The 25,458-nt window shown below is 32.9% G+C and overlaps 1 protein-coding gene across 1 annotated transcript in view; it reads left to right on the top strand.

Moving 5' to 3' along the window:
• The first annotated feature begins 1,491 nt into the window (after positions 1-1,491).
• The window catches only part of LOC123677177, a 136,592-nt gene continuing 112,625 nt past the window's right edge, over positions 1,492-25,458 (top strand). Inside the window, exon 1 of the mRNA XM_045613742.1 lies at positions 1,492-1,769. The gene's annotated coding sequence lies outside the window, so the exon portion shown is untranslated. The remainder of the gene's footprint in view (positions 1,770-25,458) is intronic.

Genomic DNA, 25,458 nt, shown 5'->3' with positions numbered 1-25,458 from the left:
TCAAAAATACCACCATTAGCATCGATACCAGCTTGGTAACGCAAAATAAGAGAATCGAATACTAATTGAATCTGTGTCTATTCTGAGTGGATTCGACTGCATTAATAATTCGTTCCATTATTTGTATTAATTTTCACTGACTACACTAGATGTTTTGAATTTCCCTATAAAAAAATCATCAGAAGGATTCAAGTCAGGTGATCTCGCAGATCATAGCACCTGACCACGTCGACTAATCCATCTCCTTGCTTGATTTAACCATGCGACAACAGATCGTCCAACATGCAGTGCTGACCGTCGACCTGCTACCACATATTATTTTATATTATACTAAATCCACAGGAAAATCTTCTAGCAAATTTGCGACATCTTTTCTAAAAATTGAAAGTAGGTAGGTACGCATCGGCATTCAATCAATTAGGACTTGAATTGGAAGTAATTGTTCGTTGAAAAGTTTAAACAACTCAGCTAATAAATTCTAGTCTTACTGTAATTCATTGAATTAAATTGGTCACATACAAGAAAATTGAAGTCCAATATCTCTGAAAACAACCTCATCAGCAAATAGTTATTTATAATACAAGTGCAGAAGGCATTGATATTCTTCCACGAGTTCAAAATTCAAAAACGAGCCACGAAGTGGCGAGTTTTTGAATGAACGAGTGGTAGAATGAGCCTTCTGTACGAGTATTATACATTATTTTCTCTAATCCATTGCATTTTTATTGAAATTAATGAAATATTTTCATAAATATCATTTAGTGATTTTTACATTGAAAAATGTTGGTTGGCAGAACTGATTTCTTTAAGGCAAATTGCAAATGAATTGACAGATAAAGCCGTGGCGGAAAGTTCGGAGTACCAACATATAATAATAAAATGTAACCATGAAAACTGTGCGTTTCTGATATATTCTCGCACGATTTTGTTCTACAAGATGTGGAAGAATGAACGGAATAACCACAGAATTAGAGAAAAATTATTTCTACTTTTTATCAAGAATATCAGCTTGTATACGTCCCATAATTTATCGCCCCGAGTTTTGAATCACCCTCTATATCCCGTTGTAGGTAGTGGGGCTTCTAGAAATTCAACAAAAACCTAGAGTAACGCGAAAGAAAACATTCAACACAGTTCATTCATTGTCGACTCAATAATCAATAAGGACCTTCTACAATACAATGCCAAAGTAGGGCAGGTGACTCGAATAATAAGAGCCAGGTACCAAGGCAACCCCCCCATGTATAAAACCTCGTTACTTCAATTCATCAACTAAAATTCAACTTAAATGAAAATCCATTCAGTTGTGAACTTATTGGAACTAAATCAACAGCTCGATTCCAATTTTTTTTTGCAATTAATAAGGCAAAATGCGTGCTTTTCGACTTAAGTCGCGCATGCTCAACTGTAGCATAACAAAACCGAGAGAACCCCGATCACCAATCGCGTGGTTAGTGAATTGAGTTTCGTTTCGTCATTTGGGATATCTTCTCTCTTCAATACTTGTCTTGAGACGGACAGACACGACGTTAGCCACAGGCTAAGCCGACTCGGGCAATGTTCGGTTTCTAGGTACTTGTGTCGAGTCTGATGTTGGCTTTATAGATAAATATTGATTGAATGCGAGCGATTTGTGATAGTTTATGACCTTTTTCCTACGAGAGAATGTGTATGATAACACGACTTGAGATTTTTGTGTATATTTCGTGATCACCAAGATTGATAGCAGAAAAGAGAATATACTTATTAGATGCCGATGTTATATTGAGGTAGGATTTTTGTTAGAATATTTGTGTTTAAAAGATTTGAGTATCCCTTTTCAAATAACTATCGGTTTTGCGATATGTAGAGCTTTAATTATGAATGAAAAACTATCTCTTCAGATATTTTATCGATAAAGACTATAACAAGAAGAGCATCTATAGTAGAATTATGACAAAAAAATTAATTTGATATAATGTTACTTAAATTATTGGGAAATTTAATAATTTAAGTTTGGTGCAATACCCTGCAATAGATAATCCATATTCCAAATAATTCAAATCTCTGTAAACCCATTTATTATATATGTACTATCATGAACGTCAATCTTTAATCTATGCGGTTTTCACAAAACTTGATTTAAGTTTCATTCTTTTTCTGGGTTTTCTGATGTTTTGACAGTTATTCTGAGTCGATACAAATCCAAAATAGCCAAGATCATAAGAGTTGTTACGGCCGTTTTTGAGTTATAAATGGTGCAACCAACCTGACTATTTTTATTTAATTTTTGTGGAAAATGCTCGTTGCTGTTCAATATGAAAGGAATTCTTCGAGGTTTGTTATGCCAGTGAAAATATGTTTTTTCTAGGTGAAAATCACTTCAAACTGTACATAATGGTTGATTATTTCATAGTGATATGGAAAAAATGCAATAAATATCGATATGCAATAAATATCGATTTGAGTTTATTTGTAGTTTTCGAACAAATAAACTTTTTTTTATTATTATTATTAACCAATAATTCACTATCTATCGTTATAGGATTCGAATCATTTTGATTCTGTGCGGAAATCGCTTCTTTCAATTTTTGAAAGAAGAAATTTTTACATAATGACGAAAAAATACATACAATATATTTAGAATACTTATTCAAAAAAAAGTATACGTTCTAGTGAATTTCAATTTCAAAATTCAGAATATCATCGAATGAAAATACATATTACCAAATGAAAAAGCGATAAATGACATTTACTTAGAGTAGTGTTTTAAAAAAATTGGTACCAATTCCGTTATAATGAAACAATTTTGAAATTCATTATTGAACTAATTGAAATGCGATTGGAATACATTTTTGCTTTTTTCAAAGTATAAATCAAAAACTATAAATTTTTCTGTGTTAAAAATGAGTGTGTTCATTCTAAACTTCCATAAAGAGTTTTTCCAAATTGAAAGAATAAAAAAAATTCCGCACAGAATAAAAATAATTTTGCACTGAAAGACCGTCCTAGAGAGAAAGTTAGTGTAAACCCATAAACAATTCGATATGTTCATATATTCTTAGAAATAATAAATTAACCGAAATGATGCATCTGCAAGATAACATTCTTATATTATAATACATAATTGAATCCTAGGTTCGGAGCAATGAATTTTCGCAAATTTCATTCGGAGATTGTAATAAATAACGCTATATATTCAAAGCCTATACTGTTTGTCGCAACTTTTTTTCATGAAGATTGTATTCTAAATGAGCTCATAAACCGTATTACTAGATTCATGTCTTCAGATTTTCAACTAAGTTATTTGTAGAAATAAAAAATCAATACACAACTACCTACAAAATTGAAGTACATATTATTGAAATAACTAATCATGTAATAGCTGTAAAGAGGATATCATGTCCTCTTTCTAGGAATTATTTAACAAATAATGGGTTGAAAACCAAATAGCTCGACACTCGACATCTAAACCCATCAATTCAAAAAAGATCCATTCCTAACACACGCAGGAAGCGGAAATCGAATACCGTACACCTCGCCAAGAAATCTCGGCAAATACCTAGTCGTGAATTATTTTAATAATACCATCGAAAAAAAACGATGCTCCTCTCGACATATAACGGAGCTAGTTGGAAAGTAAGAGTTGACATTTAACCATTATATACCATTGTGTGAAAACGGAGCTGTACTCATCTATAGGTTATCTGCGAAAAAGAAACAACTCTGACAACACCGCAGAAAGGTCGACGGCGCTTTGTGATGAATCATTGGAGAAGAAGTCTTTCGGGAAATACCAAAATCCAGTTTGGTTATTAGGTTACATCAATGTCTCGCAAATGATCGAGTCATATGTATATCAAGGTTCACTACTCGGATGAATAAAAATTTTATTGGTTTGTTGATTGGTTAAATTACAGGTCGGTCATATACCTAAATGTCCTAAATCATTCCAATAGATGAAATATAGTTTGAGGGGACAAAATTCAGCAATGCAATATTTAACGCTCATTAGGTAGATATACATATATCTTCGAAGTGCCTAATCATCTGAGTAAAATATTATTTTTATATTTCATTCAATAATACTAATTCTCTAATAGTCTAATAACATCTTGAACAATAGAGTTCCACCGAGAGTTCCACTGACTTAGTAAGATGCTAGCTGAGCATTTTTTATTCTTAAAGAGTTAACTTCTACACTGAATTCTCAAGTATCTCACTTTATGATTGATAATAATCAAATAGAAATGCGATGTATCAGAGAAGAAGATTCGGAAATAGAAATCACGTGTGATTTCATTATAAAAGTAATGAGCATCTCTATTGTTATTAAAATATCCAATTATCTATAATAGCCTGACATTTCGCTTAGAATTCTGCTTCGGCAGATGGTTGCTTTCTCACTTATTGATGCTTCACACCAACAGTATAGTGGAAACTACTGTTTTATATGAAGAAATTGACGAAGTACAGGACTTCAAAGAAGATACGATTAGCCACAAAACATCCTGTTATGTTGATATCAATGTAAACTTCATTCATTCGTTAGATGTTCGAAATATCCGTAATAATCATAGAACCGTTCTGGTTCAGGCAACATTATACAAAAAATGTGAAATAAATCATTACAATAAATATGCATTTCTATCCTGACCAAATAAATTTCGACTCAAGGTGTATATTTCAATTTCATTACAATTGTTGTGGTATCATAAATTTTGCAAAACTTCATTCACGTTGAAGGGTTGGTAAGAGGGACAAACTATATACACTGCTCAACTCAATGAAAAGATGAGTTGTAAATTAATATTAATTTGATATACCTTTGAATTCAGATAACAGATAACTTTGTACCGCCTAACAGGCAATGCATGATGTATATCATGTGAACTTTAATTTAGGATTATTGATGAAATAAAATGAATACCAAACTTTTATTGAGTTCAATATTTTAAGAATAATATATTACTAATAAAAATTGCCTCGTGACAGAGTTCAAACCCTTAATGTGGAGCTTTTCTCAGAAGCCTTAGTAAAAATATTTGCGGGTGATCGCCTAGCTCGAAAACACGATTCATAAAATTGAAGAAAGAAAATTAATACTTCAAATTTGAAAAATCATAAATTCAAAAGTAATGTTCCACCCAAAATTCTAACGCCAACATGTTTATGGTTGAGAATTTTCGAATCGACTCTATATCTAGCTGACTCGGCAGACGTTTTCTTGATATCATGGGAGAATATTTCAGTAATTATTAAGTGAAATGAGACATAAAAAAGATTGAAAAAATATGAACAAATAAATATATAAATAAACGAAGCTTCCATTTTAATCTTTTCATTATAAAAATAATTAGGTATTTTTTTACATGTATCTACTATTATGTGAAGTTTTCAAAAATAATAATGAACCTACTTCATTGTAGGAATTTTTAAAAACGGCCATTGACCTAGGTCCTATGGAATATATTGAAATTAATTTTTTATTTACAGTGAACATTGACTCTTTTCTTTGGTTCAGCGCCAGTATAATAGTATAATTAATAAGGTAAAGTAAGAATAATACATAAGAAATGAAGTATTAGGATAACACTAATAACTCCCGTGCATAAATTAGGATCAATGACCTCGATAGAATATTAAAAACCCATAAATTTGGAAAAATCTTGGAAAAGTGTGTAAAAATGGATTTTTCGATTTTTTGTGAAGAACAATATTTTTTTCTCCAAATCAGTTTGGCTTTATGGGGTCATTTCAAATCAGTTTGTGAGTTACAGATGCTCCACATGGGCAATTAGAAATAATGACATTCAAATCCCCATAAATAATAACAACCTCAGAATGAGTTAAGGTGAAAGACAAAAATTCAGATATATTTAGAGATTCATTTCACATTTAATTTGACCTATTGACAGCCATTCCATGATATTGGTTGGTTTCAATATTCTTGAAGTAACAGTAATTTCGGAGGAGATGAGATCAGTTATTGTCGTTCAAACTTTTCGAATAATTATTTATGTATTGAAAACACTAGTACCTAATTTCAAGAATAGTAAAAGAAGCTCTGGATAAATAGTTAACTTTTTGTTTTCTTTCAGTTTTCTCGTACCGATTCCAAGTACAAAATTTCAAATAATTATTTCTTAAACCTCAGAAAAATTCCGAATTATCATAAAAAAACATAAGATAGTTGTTGTGTCCTTGCTAACCTTGCGTGTTTCATATATACAGGGTGGCCATTTGAAAACGAAACAGACGAGATTACAGACGAAATAAAGTTTTTCGATAGAAATGCTCGGACAGGTCGATTTCTGTTTCGAGGGGTACAACTTAAGATGTAGGTTACGGACGCATAGCGCTTCAACCCTTGCTACTACAACCCTCACCCCCAAATTTTGAATAGGGAAGATGGGGTGAGTGATACCTCATTTGAAAGGTATTTTTATACTGATTTCAGCACAGTAATTGTTTTTTCATTTCATGCATTAGTTCTCGAAATATTATCAACTAAGTATTTGAAAATGAGGCGGTGTTTTCATGGCACTTGTAGTGTTTTGTGAAAAATCGACATTTTGAGCTTCAAAACAACCATGACTGTGGCTTCCTTCCTAACTAACTAACGCATGAATATTTCGAGAACTAATGCATAAAATGAAAAAACAATTACTGTGCTGAAATCAGTATAAAAATACCTTTAAATTGAGGTATCACTCACCCCATCTTCCCTATTCAAAAATTGGGGGTGGGGGTTGTAGCAGCAAGGGTTGAAGCGCTATGCGTCCGTAACCTACATCTTAAGTTGTCCCCCTCGAAACAGAAATCGACCTGTCCGAGCATTTCTCTCGAAAAACTTTATTTCGTCTGTAATCTCGTCTGTTTCGTTTTCAAATGGCCACCCTGTATATACGCTACTTATAACAGGCCATTTGGTTATTGGGTGATGGTATTATGCCTAAGATTCTGATATTTCTCATGCTTTAAGATATTTTCGCATTCAGTCAGAAAAGTACCGGGAAAAGCCCGCTTAAAGATATTTTACATATTTTTGATATCATTTATTCGTATAACTATCCTCCATATTCTACTACACGAGAAGACCTTGAGCGCCATTTGCCATTCAGTTAGTTTAAAGTGCTTCTTCATATTATCACTTCATAGCAAGCGTTGCATTGCTAATTACATTTTTTTGACCCAACAGAACATATTACTCAATTCGCCGAAAAAATTCAGACATCGAACTTTTTGAATTTACACCAAGACTGAAACAAATTTCTGGTCAGAAACTTTACAAATCCTATTGAAAAACCACCATATCACGCTGATATGACTCCGATCGACTATTTTCTTGTTTTTAAATTCAAATAACTACTTCGAGACATCTGTTTCAATGAACAATACAAATTTTTTTTGACAGCCTTCGCAAAGTAGTACTTTTCGAATTCTTCGCCGATCTTGGAAATTAGGCATATTATAAACAAAAATTGGTTGATATGGACGACGTTTATTTTCAACAAAACGGTGCTATAGAGCAACGAAATAATCGTAATTTTGTAAGAAAAATTTCCTGTTATTTCTATCGAAGAGATGATCACAATTGGCCAACGATTTATCACTTTTAGACTTTTTTCTTTGGGTTGAAGACTTTTTTTTGGTGAGAAATATAATAACATTACTCCACAATCATTTCCAGGTCATAAAGATGGAATTCGTGAAGTTTTCGAAGAGATACTGTCACAAATTTCGCGAATTGGTCATGGAAAATTACATGAAAAGAATATGGTGCTGTAACCGTAGCCGTGGCGGCCATTTGGTTGATATTATTTTCCATCCTTAATGGCATCTTTATAATAAAATAAACAGCCATTGATTTCTCTCAATATATTCTCGTCTTCTATATTATTGAAATGAAACCCCTCATTGAAAAACCTCTCGGAACACTCTTTATCAAAGACATTAAAATAGACAAAAACAGGTGCCCTTATAACTAAAACAAAATAAACATCAATCCACCATCATCGTGCTGTATGTACACAACTATAATTCTTAGTCGAGTCAACCATCATAAACATAAACCCATTTACAACAGTCCTGAGTTAAATCAACCTTTATCAAGTCATAATATCAAATGGTCTTCAGAGCAATATCAGTCTGCAGCAATCAACTAATTTGCAAAATGGCAATACTGGTTCTTTCGGTATAAATATAAGGAAGAATAATTTCATTTTTGCTTAATACTGTCTTTTTATTGTTCCTTCAAGGTAACTATTGAATAAAATATCATTTTTGATTTTTGTTTTTATCTGATATATACAGTCAGATGAACTTTTTTACATGCGGTAAAATAGCACTTTGGGCAAGTACTAACAATAAATCTTAATACAATAGTAATAGTGACATATGAATAAAATGATTTTCAAAACGATTTTCAAAGGAGTAAAATCTTTTCCTTTCATATAAAATATTTAATATACTCGATAAGATCAATGAGATAAGAATATGATTCGTTAGGTTATATCGGAATACACGTTCATTCAATCAATAAGTGTATTTGAAGTAAATGGGCGGAGTCTCGAAATACGACTTGAAGTTAAAATATTAAAAATTTCATGATAATTGAAGCCACGTCGCGTCATCGAATGAATGATCTATTCTTTGTGTCAAACGAGAAATCGAAAGCCATTGCGTTACTCTGAACTCTCAATATTTTGAAAGATTTTTTTTTATGGAATATATGAGGTATTTTTTGATGAATATACAACTTCAAAAAAAATAAACAAAAATACAGGAAAACAATGACTTGGCATCAGAAGAATTTGAGCTATCGTCATTCAGATCTATTTCGCCTTTGGAGACCATAGAACTGTTGATACATTTGAAATTTGATTTGTTATGATGGCATTATTGTCTTTTAGTTATTATTATTTTTATTATTATTTCACAAAAAAAATGAAGTTCAATCTAGTCGGATAGTTTTTTAAAGAAATATTAGGATTTTTTCGATCATTATCTTGAATTTTCTGAGATATTGAATTTATTTAAGAAAAAAAGTAGTACCTATTACCAAATTATACCATTTTAGAATCCTAAGTAAGCTATGTTTTAGATTCACTCGCCAAACTGATATAGAACTTTTTTTTTCAGTAAGGTCAGTTGAAGTTGGACATAATATTAATTTTGAATACTTGGTTCGTCAAAATTGACATTCCAACTTAGAGCGGTTGGCTTAGAATTAAAGGTTACAGGTTAAGTACCACAAAACTGAAAATGCGATGTGATTTATCATGATGTTCATTTTTGTCAATTATTTCAACTTAATGAGTTTTTTCCACTAACAAACTTAACCTCGACATTCAAGGTCCAAACTTTAAGGCTTGAGACCATTTCCTGCTCAAAATTCGAGAAATACAGAAATTGTGACGACATCCAGTATATGCAAACATATTTCTAGAAGGTGCCGCAAAACAGTAAGAATGAATGCAGAAGAAAATAACTAAAATATCTTATCTTAATGGCTATAGCAAAAACACCTTAATATAGTTTGTACATCTTCTATTCTCACGAGTGTTTGTTGGAGAATGATTGAACTTAAAATACTATTAAACGTGACCGAGCTCAAGCGTGTATATTATATTGAATAGAAATTCCACATACTGCATCAACTATTCCCCACATTCTCGACGAGATCGTTTGTATTCTTTACATTTCGTAACATTTTCGGTCATTCAGATATTTCACTTCTACCTATTCATAATAATTATAAGATATATTCAAAATCTTTCTGATTTTTAATTTATCACTTTTTGTTACGTCACCTTCAAACAGGCATTTATCGCTTCGATCAATTAAATGTAGTCTTCAATATACAACAATATCCTTTGTTAATAGAGAATGAAATGTTAGTTGTATCTAGTTTAAAATATACATCACAAAGATAAAAATCAAGGAATCTATTCTATAATAATATTTCTTCAAATTTCACATATACAACATATAATACTGAATGGTGTAATGGTAATTTTTAGGTACTTTGTGTCTGTGTACTCCTTTCCCAGTTGATCTAAAAGTTGTGAGCTCTAGAAAATTTAATTCAGAAATCGAAGCAATTATTCATTCTGTTTGCAATTTTACAACAACAACTATAACAAGGATATGAAATGGTCAACAGCAATATGACAATTCTATTTTAGCCGATGACGTTGTGCGTGTTGCCGCAAATGAAGACGATCTAAAGGGATTGCTGTATCTCTTTATTAACTTTGTAGGTCCCTGAACATGGTCATTTCCGCATCCAAAACAAAAAGCTTGGCAACATCTAAAATACCAATCAGGTTGATAATAATCAAATACCTGGGCATAAAGCTCTCTGGAGTCAGAGGGTGCAGGTTGCTTGAATGGCACAAAATGGAAAAAAAATACCTTTATATTGAGACTAGACTAGATTAGATTTAAGGGGTTTTCATTGTACTGCGACCTTATGGTCTATTGTGTCCCCTATCAGAGCTATTCTCGCCATTACGTGATCTACAGCTCACCTTCCAGTTCCAGAGTTCTAATGAACTCCAGTATCTAGCATGGCTTCAAGATGGATACTTCCTCACTTCTACAAATTTCTTGTCCAAAACAGATTTGGCGTTGGCTAGTGATGCGGTCACCAGGTGATCCGGATTTTCTTCCTTGTCCCGACAGAATCTGAACTATAATTCTCATGAGGCGATAATGTCCTGCTAGGAATACATTGAGGAGGTGTAGTTTACTATTGTTGAGGTTCAGATACTTCTCATATCACGCAGTGTCAAAGTTTCGAAGAAACTTCCTGAAACTTTTTCTTGCTTATACCACAAAAAGTTTCTGGGTCAATGAAAGGAGTTTGTTGCTCCTTTTTGTCAAGTGCGTTGGACTCTTCATTTCCTTCAATTACCGACTGATCGGGAAGCTAGACTGAAAAGACCTTGTTATTCTTGCCTATTTCCTTGAGTTTTCTTCGGCTCTCTAATACCATCTTAGAATCGATGATATGTGAGCTCAATGCTTTGGTTTCAGCCTGACTATCAGAATATATCGCTATATCGCATTTCAAATAGTTTCTAACCAGGTAATTTCCACAGATCTTTCTATTGCAGACACTCATACAGCGACCCAACGATAGTGATCATTTTATACCAGCGCCAGTCTCCGTCTTGGTTTTAGCACCATTTCCATTTGACAATCTTCTTTTCTACTTAGTATCGTAGTGAAGGTTTTCTTGATACCAATTTTCTTTATCATCTCATCCCTGGTAAGGTTCGTTGATGGTATGTAATTGGTCAGAGAGGACTAGGCACTCAGATTCCCAAATCCTTCATAGCCGGTAACTTCTTAGTAATTGAATAGACTTGAATGGCCTCATGGGCTACTCTATCTATTACAAGATGAAGAGATGTAACCTCCAATGCACTAATTGTGCACGTCCTCATAGCTCCATTGATGCAAACGCAGGCTAACCTTTGTTAAATATTCGTGCTATTATGACTTGCTCTGGCATGCCAGACTATATAATTGAGACTAAGGCACAAATATATAAAACTGTTGTAACGCCTATAATGACATAAACAGCAAAAACCCAGCCAGGACTTCACTACAAAGAACGAATTGACAACATAAGACGAAAATGTAAAATGAAATACATCAACGATTGGGTGCTAGGTAGAAAGAATAGTGGAAAGTGGAATGAGCACATCGAATGGACCAACAAATGATAGTAAGAATGGCACGTGGCGATGACCTATTAGGAGAAGAAGTAGGTTTAGGGAGACCACGAAAGAGATGGGTTGTATTTTAGATTAGATAAGACGTCCTTATGATATTAACTTTTTATGCGTTATCATTATTCATATATTAACACAATTTTCACAGAATAGTATTTATATATCTTCAGATTATTATTTTTTGAAATTATCTGTTTCTATCTCAATACAATGCTAGAGAGACGAGAGATAAGAAAAATCCAACTTCGCACTCAGATTAGCTACCGATGAAAAAGTGGATTATTTATCCAGTAATCTGAAATTGCGTAAATCAGATAAAAATTGATCATTTTTTAGACAAATAACCAATAAAAAAATAAAGTATACAGACCTGTACAGATCATTATCCATTGATTGATTGAGAAACTCAAATAAGTTCAATTGGTTCAGAGAGTGATAAGATTGAGCGTCTATTGTATCTCTACAAAGAATGTACCAATTGCATATTAATATTGAAAGAAGTTATCATCCTCTACCGAAGAGAGATAGTAAGTAAATATTTAAATCGGTTATAGGATGAAAAATTTGTTTGTCATTGTCATTCAAAATTTCTGCTCGCAGAATGCATTTTCAATAAACAACTGTTTTGTGTATCTTTTTGCTTCTGACCCCAGAGTCTGCACATCCTTGTAAAAGCCTTAACTTCCGCAGTTCTTATCCAATTCCAATGAAATTTGATAAGGGTATTCATACGTAGTCCCATACAAAATTCCAGATGAGGAGTTCCTTCGCATTCAGTATGTATAAAGGTAAAAATTTGATTTTTATACCTTGCTTTCTACAAGATCGAAAATGACCTACCTTGGAGCGCTGATTTTTAAATAAGGACAAGGAAGCGCGTTGGCAAAGTTTCTTTGTTATCCATACTACGCTTTTTCATATGTGAAAGGAAAAGAGCTTCCTTTTGCCGTATAAAGTTTTATTTTTCACCAAAATTTTTCGATATTCTGTTTGAATTTTATTTATTTCTGCAGAGCGATCAATATGAAATTCTGCATCAAGCTTGATATTTTTATTGCCCATCAAACCTTCAACTTCAAACTCGGTGTCGAGTAAATATAACAAGAACAGTAATTGATATGAGATTCTATTAAAAGCATTATTTTTTGGTCAATTTTACACTTACAATTCTTTAAGTACAATTATAAAAAACTCCTAACACTCGCCCTCCTGGGGTTCAATGGTTCAATAGTTAAGAGTTGAGACCTTTAAGACTTTTAACGGGGCGTTCTAAACCAATTTTGAAGATGAATTGCGGTGTTTCATCCCTGGATCACTGATTGAATCATAAGTTTGACACTCAGTGATCCCTGCCAAATACACCTTCCATATTCATAGCTGAGCGTGGCGACTTTGCCGTAAAATGGTCGGCTTCATATCTCAAGCCCTTCCGATGCGCAGCGTATGATGGCATCTCGGGCAAGCAAAGATTTACTAAATACTCATATGAACAGTTTGCTTAAACTGCATAAAGAATAAATAATTCATATGAACTTACGTTATCTCCATACATAACATAAATTCAATGTCAACACAAATGTCAATAGATAATGAATTGCCGACTTGACCAAATTTCCCTTGATGAGGAGAATATATCTTGGTCAACACAAAATGGGTTGAAGTTCTCACACATTTTTGTAATAGGTGCCTTTTGCAGAATGTTCGTTCGAGATCTATCATCTATCTGGCTTGAAAACCAGAACACTTCTTGAGTTGAAACTTGGAACGCATAAGTTGACCTTCGACAATATTTCTGAACAATCAACATTAAAATAGATCACATTTAAAAGGAATGATAAAGAAGCAATGACCCTTTCCATTTCTAAACTCGAATATCCAGTTCGCTCACAAAATATTGTACCGTCACATCTTCGGGGTGGATATACTCCATCAGTCTTAAACAGAAGGAACTTCATGAATATTCTTTGAACACTCTCAAGTTTTCTCTTATGGCACTCATATAGGACTCCACAGTCCATACCACACTTGCATATTCTAACTTCGAACGAACAACTGCATTATACACGATTAATTTTTAACTCTAATCAACTCAAGTAGATCATTAATGAACAAAATAAATAAAAGGATTGCAACCAAGATGCCGAGGGTTCAAATACCGATACCTTCAATAAAAACTCAAAAAAAGTATGATGCGATATGATATGGTGGAAATATAAGTAAATTTTATATTTCCATTGAACAAATATTCATTTGTCAATATGGCAAATGAATGATTCATTAATTATAATGCATTTTCGTACAGAATTCTGTCAGTATAGATTAGCGCCCCAGAAACCTGTATTTGTACGATTATGTTTACATTTTTTGGTTTTTGGATGAGCCAAATTGTTCAGAGATAATAAAAAATGAAAATAAACAGAAATCTTCACCAGTGTCGGAAGTGCTTCATATCCTCATAAGAAGCCACTTCAATTCCTCAAGATTTCAAATAATCATTGTTGGAATTAATACTAGACAGAGAAAACGGAAGCCACGTTGGCACTGTGTAAAATTTCTCAATCATAACCCTACCTAGTAATTAACCATCATACCACAGAATAACCGCCGACAACAATAGAAGAACGATCATAATAATGCGACCAGATATTTTATTATGTGTGTCATTCACTTGTGGGACCTTTTATTTCTTCGTCACCTATTCATGACCACACCTTCCCGTCGTCGACCTCGGTCGATTTCAAGGCGAGTTCTCGCAGATTTCGAGATGAAAGACGTCAAAGGTTTATTGACAGTAGGTACCACATTACTGTGTTGGAGACAATATCTATCTAACTGTTTTCTGCGGTTCCCACTGTTATTACCATGGAAGTGTGATGTAGTACTCACAGTAATAATTTTATCTCTTCTTATACAAGAAATGTCCTACTCAGAGTTGGCGTATGGCTTTAACAGGCCAATTGAAAAGTCCCCGGTCTACCATAGTAAACACATTTTTTTGTCAAAATTCGATTTTATTATTCGACATAATTGCCTTCGAGTGCGATAAAGCGAATTTAGCGATCTTCCAACTTTTCGATTTCATTTTTGTTATACGATTTGTCTTTCGCTTCGAAATAGGCCTCACTTTCGGCGATTACTTTTTCATAGGCGCTATATTTCTTTCCAGCGAGCATTTTTTTGAGGTCTGAAAACAGGAAAAAGTCGCTTGGGGCCAGATCTAGCGAATACCTACGGTGAATGCAGAAGCAATTCGAAGCCCAATTCATGCAATTTTGGAATTGTTTTCATTGATTTGTTACACAACGCTTTGTATTGATGAAACAGCACCTTTTTTTCTGCAAATGGGGCCGTTTTTTAACGATTTAATCCTTCAAATGATCCAATAACGCTATATGTATAATGATCGCTGTTCATTCAAAATTTTTTTGTGAACTTTTTCGATTTTTTCGTCGGTGACAGCCTCTTTTGGGCATCCACTGCGTTCGCCGTCTTCGGTGCTCATTTCACCACGTTTAAACTTAGCATACCAATCAATGATGGTTGATTTTCATCCATGCTGATATTGAAAGAGGTTATGCTCTTCCGAAGGAAGATGCTAGAAAGAGCATTATGATCGCTGTTGGAATGAAAAAAAATTTTGTCTCTGATTTAAAAATTTCCGGTCGTAAAATCCATCTCAAATGGACAACTTCTGTTTCTTATCTATTTGTCTGTCGATCTGAGAGTATGTACATCCTTGCAACACCCCTTACTTCTATAAAGCTTATCCGATTCCGATGAAATTTGATATGGCTAATCAGTTTGAGCCAGACGTGGTCCCATACAAAATTTTAGATGAAGGATTTTCATGTCTCGCTTTCTACCAGTCTGATGATGAAAATTGATTTGGATATTCGGACTGAATAGTGAATGCTGATGCACAAACGTGAAGACGTTGAAAACAAATGGATTGGCAGAGGTGGGTATGTGGCTTGTCCACCTCAAAATTTCGCACATTGAAGATTTCTTAGGAATTTAAGCCTATTTGTTTAGACGGTGTGCGTTGATCATCCGTAAATTAAAACATTTCAGGAGTTAATAGTGTTACAAAACCGAAAATAATCTACTGTGGAGTGCTGAATTTTAATAAGCACAAAAAGGCCACATCCATTGGTAGTTTCCTTGTTGCCGCTACTGCATTTTCTCATACATGAAAGGATAAGAGCTTTCCTATTCCGCAATTCTCGCAGATTTCTAGATGATAGACAGGTTTATTGACAGTATGTACCACAATAATGTGTTGTAGACCATACTTATCTAACTGTTTTCTGCGGTTCCCATTGTTATTACCATGGAATTGTGATGTAGTACTCAGGGTAATAATTTCATTTCTTTCCATAGGGATTTATCTTTGAGAAATGTTCTACTCTTGAATTGGCTTATGGTTCTAAATGCCAATATGGTATAAAAATCGATTTACCAACAGCTAAATTCCTCCTTGGATTTCATGCTTCATACAGCAAGAGCCCACGATGGCAAGACCCTCCTTATTTTATACGAGCTGAAAAAGATTAAATCATCAACAGTGAATATTACATAATGCGGAATTGAGGAAAAACGTCCTCCAATGCAGAATGAAAAATTTCCTCTCATGAAGATAAAGCTCATTGTCACAAATCGATGAGAACCATGGTCAAATTATACGAAGTACTTGACCACCCATCTCATTCTCCAGATCTGGTCCCAATTCATTACTGGATTCTTGTAGACCTTGACGCATATCACCTTTGAAGGTGTGAAATGTTAGAAACAGGGCTCCCATATTCAGGTATACCTCAGATCTTAACCATTTTCACTTGATGGAACCACACCATTCATAAAAAAAAGTGCCCCTACTAAATATTTTGACACCTACTTACGCCCTCAAGACTACACGGGATTTTTCTTAATTAAAACATTTTGTAAATATGAATTTTGATTTTTTTCTGAAATTCTATAATACGAGTTAGACCACATCTGAATGTTTGAAATCAGCTGTCTCAAATTCCGAAGATTCACGGATAATCGAGAAAATGAGAAAGGTTTGTAATGATTTCGACGATTGCTTTTGGCAAAATTCTGTGGCTGAACTGGCACATATTAAAATAACTGAATATTTTGAGACAAAATTTATTTCTCCAGTTAATTTCAAAGTCGGTAATGATACCTCGAGTTCTGAAGAAAATGATTCCGCATCCTAAAGACTCTCATACCATTGAAGAAAACATTTTTGGTGGAATACGAAAGAGACTAGGGGAGATCAATCAATATGATTTTCATTTTCTAATCAATGTTAATACTACAAGTTTGTCTCATCTTCAGGCAGAACATTTCCAAATTCATCTTGAACACTTTCGTATGCTTATAATTTTATGCAACGGTCATATCAGCTGATGTCATCATAGTTGATAATGTTGCTAGCTAGTATATTACAGGTCGAGAGTATAGAATAATCAAATTATAACACAGTAGTATAACATATTAGCATTAATGACTAGTGATTAGTGACAACAAAAGTTATTCATGTCGCGAATCATACAACGAAGATATATGATGGGTCCTCGAATTAATTAAGAAGTTAGGAGCTAGGCCATACCCAAAAACACTCAAGATATACAATAGACACAAAAAAATTCCAATCGTAGTAGTGTTGCGCAGAATGAACAACGAACCAGAGATAATCTTAAAATATCATAAACGTCAGTACCCGAAACATAGTGAGATGTACAAATGTTACAAAGCAAGGTCAATATCGGGAGAGGTAATGGAAGAAGACTGATGATATCCTAGGACCTGGTGCACCAAATTACTAAGCAATTTTTCACTTTTCATATCAATTACGCAGAACAAAATCTATTAAATTGAAAAGTACGAAGTGAAAAGTCAACGAAAATTTGCAAAGAAGATTGGTGCAATACCTCCTGGGTGGCAAATCTGAGCTTCTGGTTCAACATGTCTTCAGCAGAATTATTTCATGTGGCTGTAAAAAAAATGAGTGTAGCTCTGATGATCACCAACATTCAGGCACTTCCAAAATAAGAACGCCTTTCATGATTATGGTCCAAAGTGTCCAAACTTCTGTTGTATGTTGTATTGATTTTCTTTCACTTTTGCACTCTTTATTCTCCCGTGATTAAAATTAGTTGTTTTATAAGTTTTTGGTGCTATATTTTCTTACCTCAGGTTTTTTCCAGTATTGTCTTGTATGTTATGAATAAATCATCATACCTTTTAGGTGTATATCTACTGTCACCAATTTGGCAGCAATATCCAATCATCAGCTTCATCTTCGCGTATACCATCAGGAGTTAAGACAAAGACCAGTCCGAATTCGTCATCTTGTCATTCTTCCTAGTACTTGAGAATATAAAAACAATGTCTCATTCTATTTTTGTCGCGCAGCAAGTTCGAAAATTCAACAGCTGCGATAAAAGTGAGATACGGTTTAAGATCGTCATAAATGTTGAAGAACAGATGTGCGAGTGTTATTGAAATATATTATTCTTGATTGATAACGTGGGTGGGCTTGCTGTGAACTGCTTTATGAAAGCAGAAGGATTGTCTGAGTCTAGGAATCCAAGATAAAATAGGACTTCAGTGAGTCATCGCAAGAGGTGAAGGGGTCTAGGGACGACCAATATGTATCAACATTTAGGATTACAGATGTTCAAACCATTCCTACTCCGTTGGTCACCAACGGTAATGGTGATCAAAAAATCCCCTTTGGATTTTGGTTAATTATTTTCGATGAATAACATTTAGTATTATCTGAGGAAAAATTTTTCCACCCATTGTGCTATTTTCTCAGTTTTGAAATGTGTAGAATGCAAAAATCGTCCATCCACAACGTTCTATCAACGTTAAGTTTTGAATACTCTGATCCAAAAAATAAGCAATTTAACTGCGTCTCAGATCTACAGAGATCAAACTTCTAATCTGTCTGACTATAAATGTCTAAACCACAAAAGAAATTTTTTCTCTACTTTATGAGTTCCTTTTTTTCAGATACCCTCTGATATGAGATGAAATAACAAACAATTGCATTGAATTTGTATTGTTCCTAGACTGAAATAATCATGAAGAATACTTTCGAATGAATTTTCCAATAATTCAATAATACTTTTGAAGTTACCTTGTTCGAATGATTAGACGCAGATGTATAGAAATACTGAGATGCCTAGTCCCTCTTGAAAAATAAAAATGGAGACTTTCGAAAGGGCCAGATTACTTGAATTTTAAGAAGAATGTCGGTGTTCACTTCTTTTATAGATATGCTCATTTCTTTAAATAGCACCACACAAGGAGAAAATCCTAGAATCCTCAGTTCGAATTTCGAATTGCCAAAATTATCTCGAACAAGAACTAATCAGTTTAAATACTAATATTTTAGGCATCTTAGATAAGATAAAAGAATTCAATAGACCAATTAATAATCCTATAGATATAGATGTAGATTCACCAATATTTTCAGACATATTAGATAGGACAAAAATAGTAATTTACGTAACAAGTCCGAAAAATAGGGATTTTTTGGACGAATAGACAAAATTCCAGGACGAGCGTAAGCGAGTCCTGGAAGTCTGTGAGTCCAAAAAAACCATTTTCGGGCGTGTTGCGTACAATATTTTTTCGGCAACCATGTAAAATAACACTATCGCTGCTGCTTTCCATATTTTATTGCGATTGCGATCAGAAAACATGCAAATTTTTGACAACTAATTTCATATGAACTGTCAGCCGTTATCTGGGTTGCTATGGATTCTATGATTCTTTTCCGGCCTAGTCCGGGAAGTACGTACTTTCCGGACTAGGCCGGGAAATGCTACTTTCTCAGAGAAAAAGCGTCCGGGAAGAGAGCACTTCTCGGACGGTTGCCGAAAAAATTAATTTTCATCTGCGTTGCAGAAAAAATTTAAAAACAATTCATTTTAAAAATAATCATTAGGTTACACTTTCTGTTTCAATAATATTTCAAATATTTACCCTAATTTTTTTCCAAGGAATTTATTATTTTACTTAATTTTATTAATGAAATAACTCAGAATTTCGTGGTGTCTGCCTCAATTCTACCTAAAGGATTCCTATTATCTAGAGTGTTTATGAGAATACATATCTTGATTTATTTATTATTCGATACAATACAACACGAAAGCGTCATTTACCTCTCTTCAATATTCGATAATGTTATTATTATTCGGTTTAGAAATTGCTGCCATTTGTAGAAAGTCGAGGAAGAATCATTAAGCTATTATTATGGTATCTTATTAATAAATTGTTTGATTTTATAATGGTTACGACATCTCTAACTTCTGAATTCTTGATATATTAAAAAGAGACGATTCGATTTGTATGATTGAGAAATGATTGGAGATGGAATGAAACGAGAGGTCAAAAGTTGAATCGGATAAAGATTTTTGAATACGTTTCTCCATTAATTATTTGTATATTATATAACCATAACGGAATTTCTATGATTTCTGCCGTAATAGGTACTACTCCAGATTGCAACTCATGAAAATGAATGAATAGAATTTCCATTTGTCTGACAGCCTGTTAGTTTTCATGTGATGTCTAGCAAATCATAAACTTTCATCAAATCAAATCAGTATTATATTTCAATTTTAATCGAGAATCGTTTCTTGGTATTTTTAGTAAATATTTTTCATCCAATAATAATCCAATAATACTCTGTAGGTAGATAGCTATAATAGGCAGGTAAAAGTTTTGTTGTGTTTGGTTTTTGTAAATTTTCATAATATAGATAAATGTTCATTTCTTAATAATTTGCATTACATTGACTACCTTCAACATACATTTTTCAGATTCATTCAATTATTCAACATTCGTCCAATAATATCTGGATGGAATGGAATGAAAGGATGAAATGAGTTATTGAAAAGAATTAGCAATATGATTTAAGGAGAAAATTAAATTTATATGATTGGGAAGTCGACCATTCAAGCTTCAAGCAAAGTGCAAACCGAGGTGCAAATCGATCAGTATTAGAGGGGATAATTTTTGAACGCTCGTCTCCGAACAGATCGCTCTGTCATTTAGTCAGAATGTCCCTAATTTTCAAATTTCGAGTTGGAGGACAAACCCGTTCTCAAATTCGATTCTGTCCGTCCGCCCTCTCAGATATAAGATTCTGCATTTGGGTGTCAAATTACATTTTCACCAGTAACGTTGATAGAGATATGCCAGCTAGTTAAAATATTTAAAGATACTCTGTATATACATTTTAAACGCCAACTTTTACAACAATTTTTAGGGTGAAAACGATCATCTGATTGGCAATAACAAAACACGTTAAAATAATCTTCACTGATTAAACTTCCAGGAATCGTTTATTAAATATTATGAACAATTACTATAATTTTTTCAGCATTTTCAATTATAACTCTTCTCCAAAATTGCATTCAAAAATGAAACTTGCAGGAATAATTCCTGTAATTTTCATTTGTAAAGGATATTTTCGAAAAAAATTATGATACGAAAATGAAGAAATATGTCAAATACAGATGTGATGTCCATTTTCACACCTCCATCTCATTCTGATTGAATTAAATTATTAAATTTTTTTATTAGATCACGATAAAAATGCCAAATTTGGGGATGGTCACAATATGCTCTAATACGCTTCAGAAGATCACTTGATGTCAGCAGCTGTTGAGCGCTTATTCATCGATGCACCAGTTGCCCTCTTATTGGAGGGCACATATACCTATATAAAGTTCTGTGGTCTCCTAGGTCTAGGATACAATTAGTGCATGAAGTTCACGTCTCTGTTTTTTTTTTAAGTATACTACATATAAGTGGAGATATGATAAAAATATGCAAGCCTCTCGGATAACCATAGGTAAATATCTCAAATATTGAGTCATAATAGGGTAATGATAATCACAGCAAAATTTCCATCAAATGTGTATAATAACAATACATTGGAATAAAATGAACACGATTAATGCATTTTCTTAGTGTGTTTGTTATCAAATAACAGGAATGTGTTGTTGAGTAAACATCCTGTGGTTTTTGTGTAACTGTAAGGAAATTTGATGAGTCGAAAGATTATAACGTTTAATTTAAATCGAGCCAATGAGTAATACCTGGTTATTTATATTCGTATCTTCATCAGAAATTGCAATGAATTCCATGAAAAAGTGTGGAATTCTTCGACTGCATTTATTTCTCATTTGAACATAATACTATCAATAAAATATAATACTGTCTTTACATCTTGCATATTGTCATTTTCTATATATCTGAACGGCAACTGCTTCATTGCCTAATTTTATATGTAACAGAGGTATAATGATTTTTCTCTTACTTACCTGAGTTAGGGGATTAAAAGGGTCAATTCGGGTACCTGATGGTTCCACTATTTATAGATTTACCTGGAATATACTCAATTACAGACTGACAATAAAACCGTTGTACCTACATTAATGAATACATAATAATTTTAGAACTCTCATAAATGAATATACAGAATGAAACCCACATTGGTAGATAAGTTGATGTATCTAAAAAAGTAGAGTTGATAGAGAAAAACGGAATGCATTTACAGATTTAGCGTCCCAAATAAAGTTCAAAATCAGCTTTAAAATCCCAGGAACCAAAAACAACTTTTTTTTGATGCCCTGTGTAATATATTCCGAAAACATCTAATTTACACATGCGCAATGCACACCGTATAATCACTTCTGAAATATTATGGAATATTCACTGTCCCAACCCAAATGCCCATATTTCCCCAAATTCCATCAAAATCGGAGAAGTAAAACGCGAAATATTGAGATCTCATATCTCATGTGTATTTCAACTTAGGCGCATGTGAAAATTCCTCAAAATTTTCACGAAATTACTAATACCTGGCCTCTAATATTTTATTAAAATGGCTACATGTTTCGATCTCCTCGAGATTATCTTCAGTTCCTTCTAATTGAAAAGAAAACAATGCAATTGCTCTGTTTGTTAATTTTCTTATAATACAAAATAAACCATTGAGGTGGTCAAAAAAATTGCAGTTTTCTCAGATTATCATCCAAGGTTTTACATAGTTTCGCATTTTATTATTTACCATTCGACGTTCGTTCGAAGATTAGATAAAATCTTCGAAAAAACTATTTATGAAGTAACGATTTCCCCAATATTTGAAGTCATGAAAACCACTTTACATAATTTGCATATTGCTACAGAATGAATTAATTTATCATATAAATAACGGTGAACCTTGATCTAGAGCACATAGAAGTTAACCAGTTATTATGTTGCTAGAAATTCCGGAGAAAAAAACTAAGACTTCCTCTATTTGGAGTGAAGATATTAAGAAAATCTTTTTGTGATAAACGCGACGTATAGGTACCTACCTTGTGCACTTAAAATCGGGCGTGGTGGTTTCAAGATCTTACGAGCAAGGCGTTCTTGAAGGAGAACAAGATGACGAAAATGTCTCATTATTTTTTTCTTAAATTTAGAACTGGTCGAGCCCGTATTCAAGGTCGTGTGATTTCCTGAATATAAAGTTCAAGAAGTGGGTGATATTTTTCAATCATTTAAAGAGGAAATATTCTTAATGTCATTAAAATAAAAAAGCCTATAAAAGAGAGTCATTCAGTTACTTTGACATGTATAATACTTAATACCAATATAAAGTCAAGTTATTGAACGAATTGAGAAACTATCTCTCCAAATCCTCGATTAGTGAAGAGTAAAAAAAAATAGAGAATAATATTTTTTTATTTTGAATTTTGGTATAAAATAATGTTTATTTTTGATGTTGAATATTGTTATTCATTTTGCAATGAAAATAGTTCATGTGAGAAATTCAAAAACATAATAAACTTGAGTACTTCTATCTCGACTGGAATAACGCAAGAACACGCATTAAGAAATATTGTAGAACCAAAACAATTGTATCGATATATATACAGGGTGGCCATTTGAAAACGAAACAGACGAGATTACAGACGAAATAAAGTTTTTCGATAGAAATGCTCGGACAGGTCGATTTCTGTTTCGAGGGGGACAACTTAAGATGTAGGTTACGGACGCATAGCGCTTCAACCCTTGCTACTACAACCCTCACCCCCAAATTTTGAATAGGGAAGATGGGGTGAGTGATACCTCATTTGAAAGGTATTTTCATACTGATTTCAGCACAGTAATTGTTTTTTCATTTTATGCATTAGTTCTCGAAATATTCTTAACTAAGTATTTGAAAATGAAGTAGTGTTTTCATGGCACTTGTAGTGTTTTGTGAAAAATCGACATTTTGAGCTTCAAAACAACCATGACTGTGGCTTCCTTCCTAACTAACTAACGCATGAATATTTCGAGAACTAATGCATAAAATGAAAAAACAATTACTGTGCTGAAATCAGTATAAAAATACCTTTGAATCGTCTGTTTCGTTTTCAAATGGCCACCCTGTATATATATATATATAACAGTTAGACACCTTGTTGAAATTGTTTTTATTTCCATAAATTGACCTTCAAGCTGTCAACAAAATCAATGTACCTACCAATTATATTTCCTTAAAATTCATAAAAATTGCATTTCCTATGAACTTATATAATAATAATAATAATAACATTGAAATAAATACTTGATTGAATTATTTTCGATTAGGTATTATTATTAATTATTCAATTATCCAATAAATATAATAATAATATTTTTTTATTCAGTAAAAATTACTACTTATAACTTCAAAATAATAAAACAAACATTTCTCAAAAATAGTGCTCCTTAACATATATTAGAAATGCCTGAAGGTTACATATTTGTTGCAATTCTTTAACATATTAGATAATATCCAGGATTTTCAACTATGAATTCTGCTGTTATAATGATATTGAGACTTGTAGTTGAAATAACCAAATCTAGTTTCAGAAGGTTACACGCTGCTATTTACAGCGAAATATCCTATGATATTTGGCAGTAACGTTTCTGATGACATTAAAAACTATTTTCATTCTCCTGTATTTCTTGTTATCAATTGATTGTGGTGACTATTTGTAGAGTTATCCATTTCGCAGTTTACTTCATTTCTTGAAAGCCGAATGTTCGAAAAACTATATTCTGAAGTATTAATTCCTCAATGTCTCCTTTACTGAGCCCTAGTTATCCTAATTAAATTTCTTCTTTCCCAATCGTGAAATGAACAATAAAAAATAATAAATTATTTGAACACTATCGAATATCAACAAAAAGATCATTTTATGAATCAGGTTGAAATAAAAAATTAGGAATCTGCCACTTCTTTTAACAGCGCTTTGCAAAAGTATCCTTTGAAATCGCGCTTAGGGTATCCTCTATTACAGGATCATTCAATAAAGTCAGTACTTATTTCTATGTTGCAATAACTATATGATGAACATGAACCGGAGCTATACCCCTATATTTTATCCCTATATTTTAATACATCCAATGGTATGTATAGCAATCTGATATCAGGTCTTGTTGACATGGATATATCAATTGTTGTTTTATAAGCTAATTTGATAGTTTATATGACGATTCCGAGGATAATTCATTCATTTTTTATAATGATTTCGAATCAAAGAAAAATCTCAATCGAAATTTAAAGTTCGTCGAGACATGCTGAGACATTGGAAAATTTTAGAAATTCAGAATAAGAGAAATAATGAAAAAAAATTCTATATATCGAAAAGAAACACAAATAAATGAAAAATTGAACCTATTTTTG

This window comes from Harmonia axyridis, chromosome 3 (genome assembly GCF_914767665.1).
Source record: "Harmonia axyridis chromosome 3, icHarAxyr1.1, whole genome shotgun sequence".
In the NCBI taxonomy this organism is placed as follows: domain Eukaryota; kingdom Metazoa; phylum Arthropoda; class Insecta; order Coleoptera; family Coccinellidae; genus Harmonia; species Harmonia axyridis.
The sequence above is the reverse complement of the archived record's forward strand: the minus strand, read 5'-3'. Positions and strand labels throughout refer to the sequence as shown.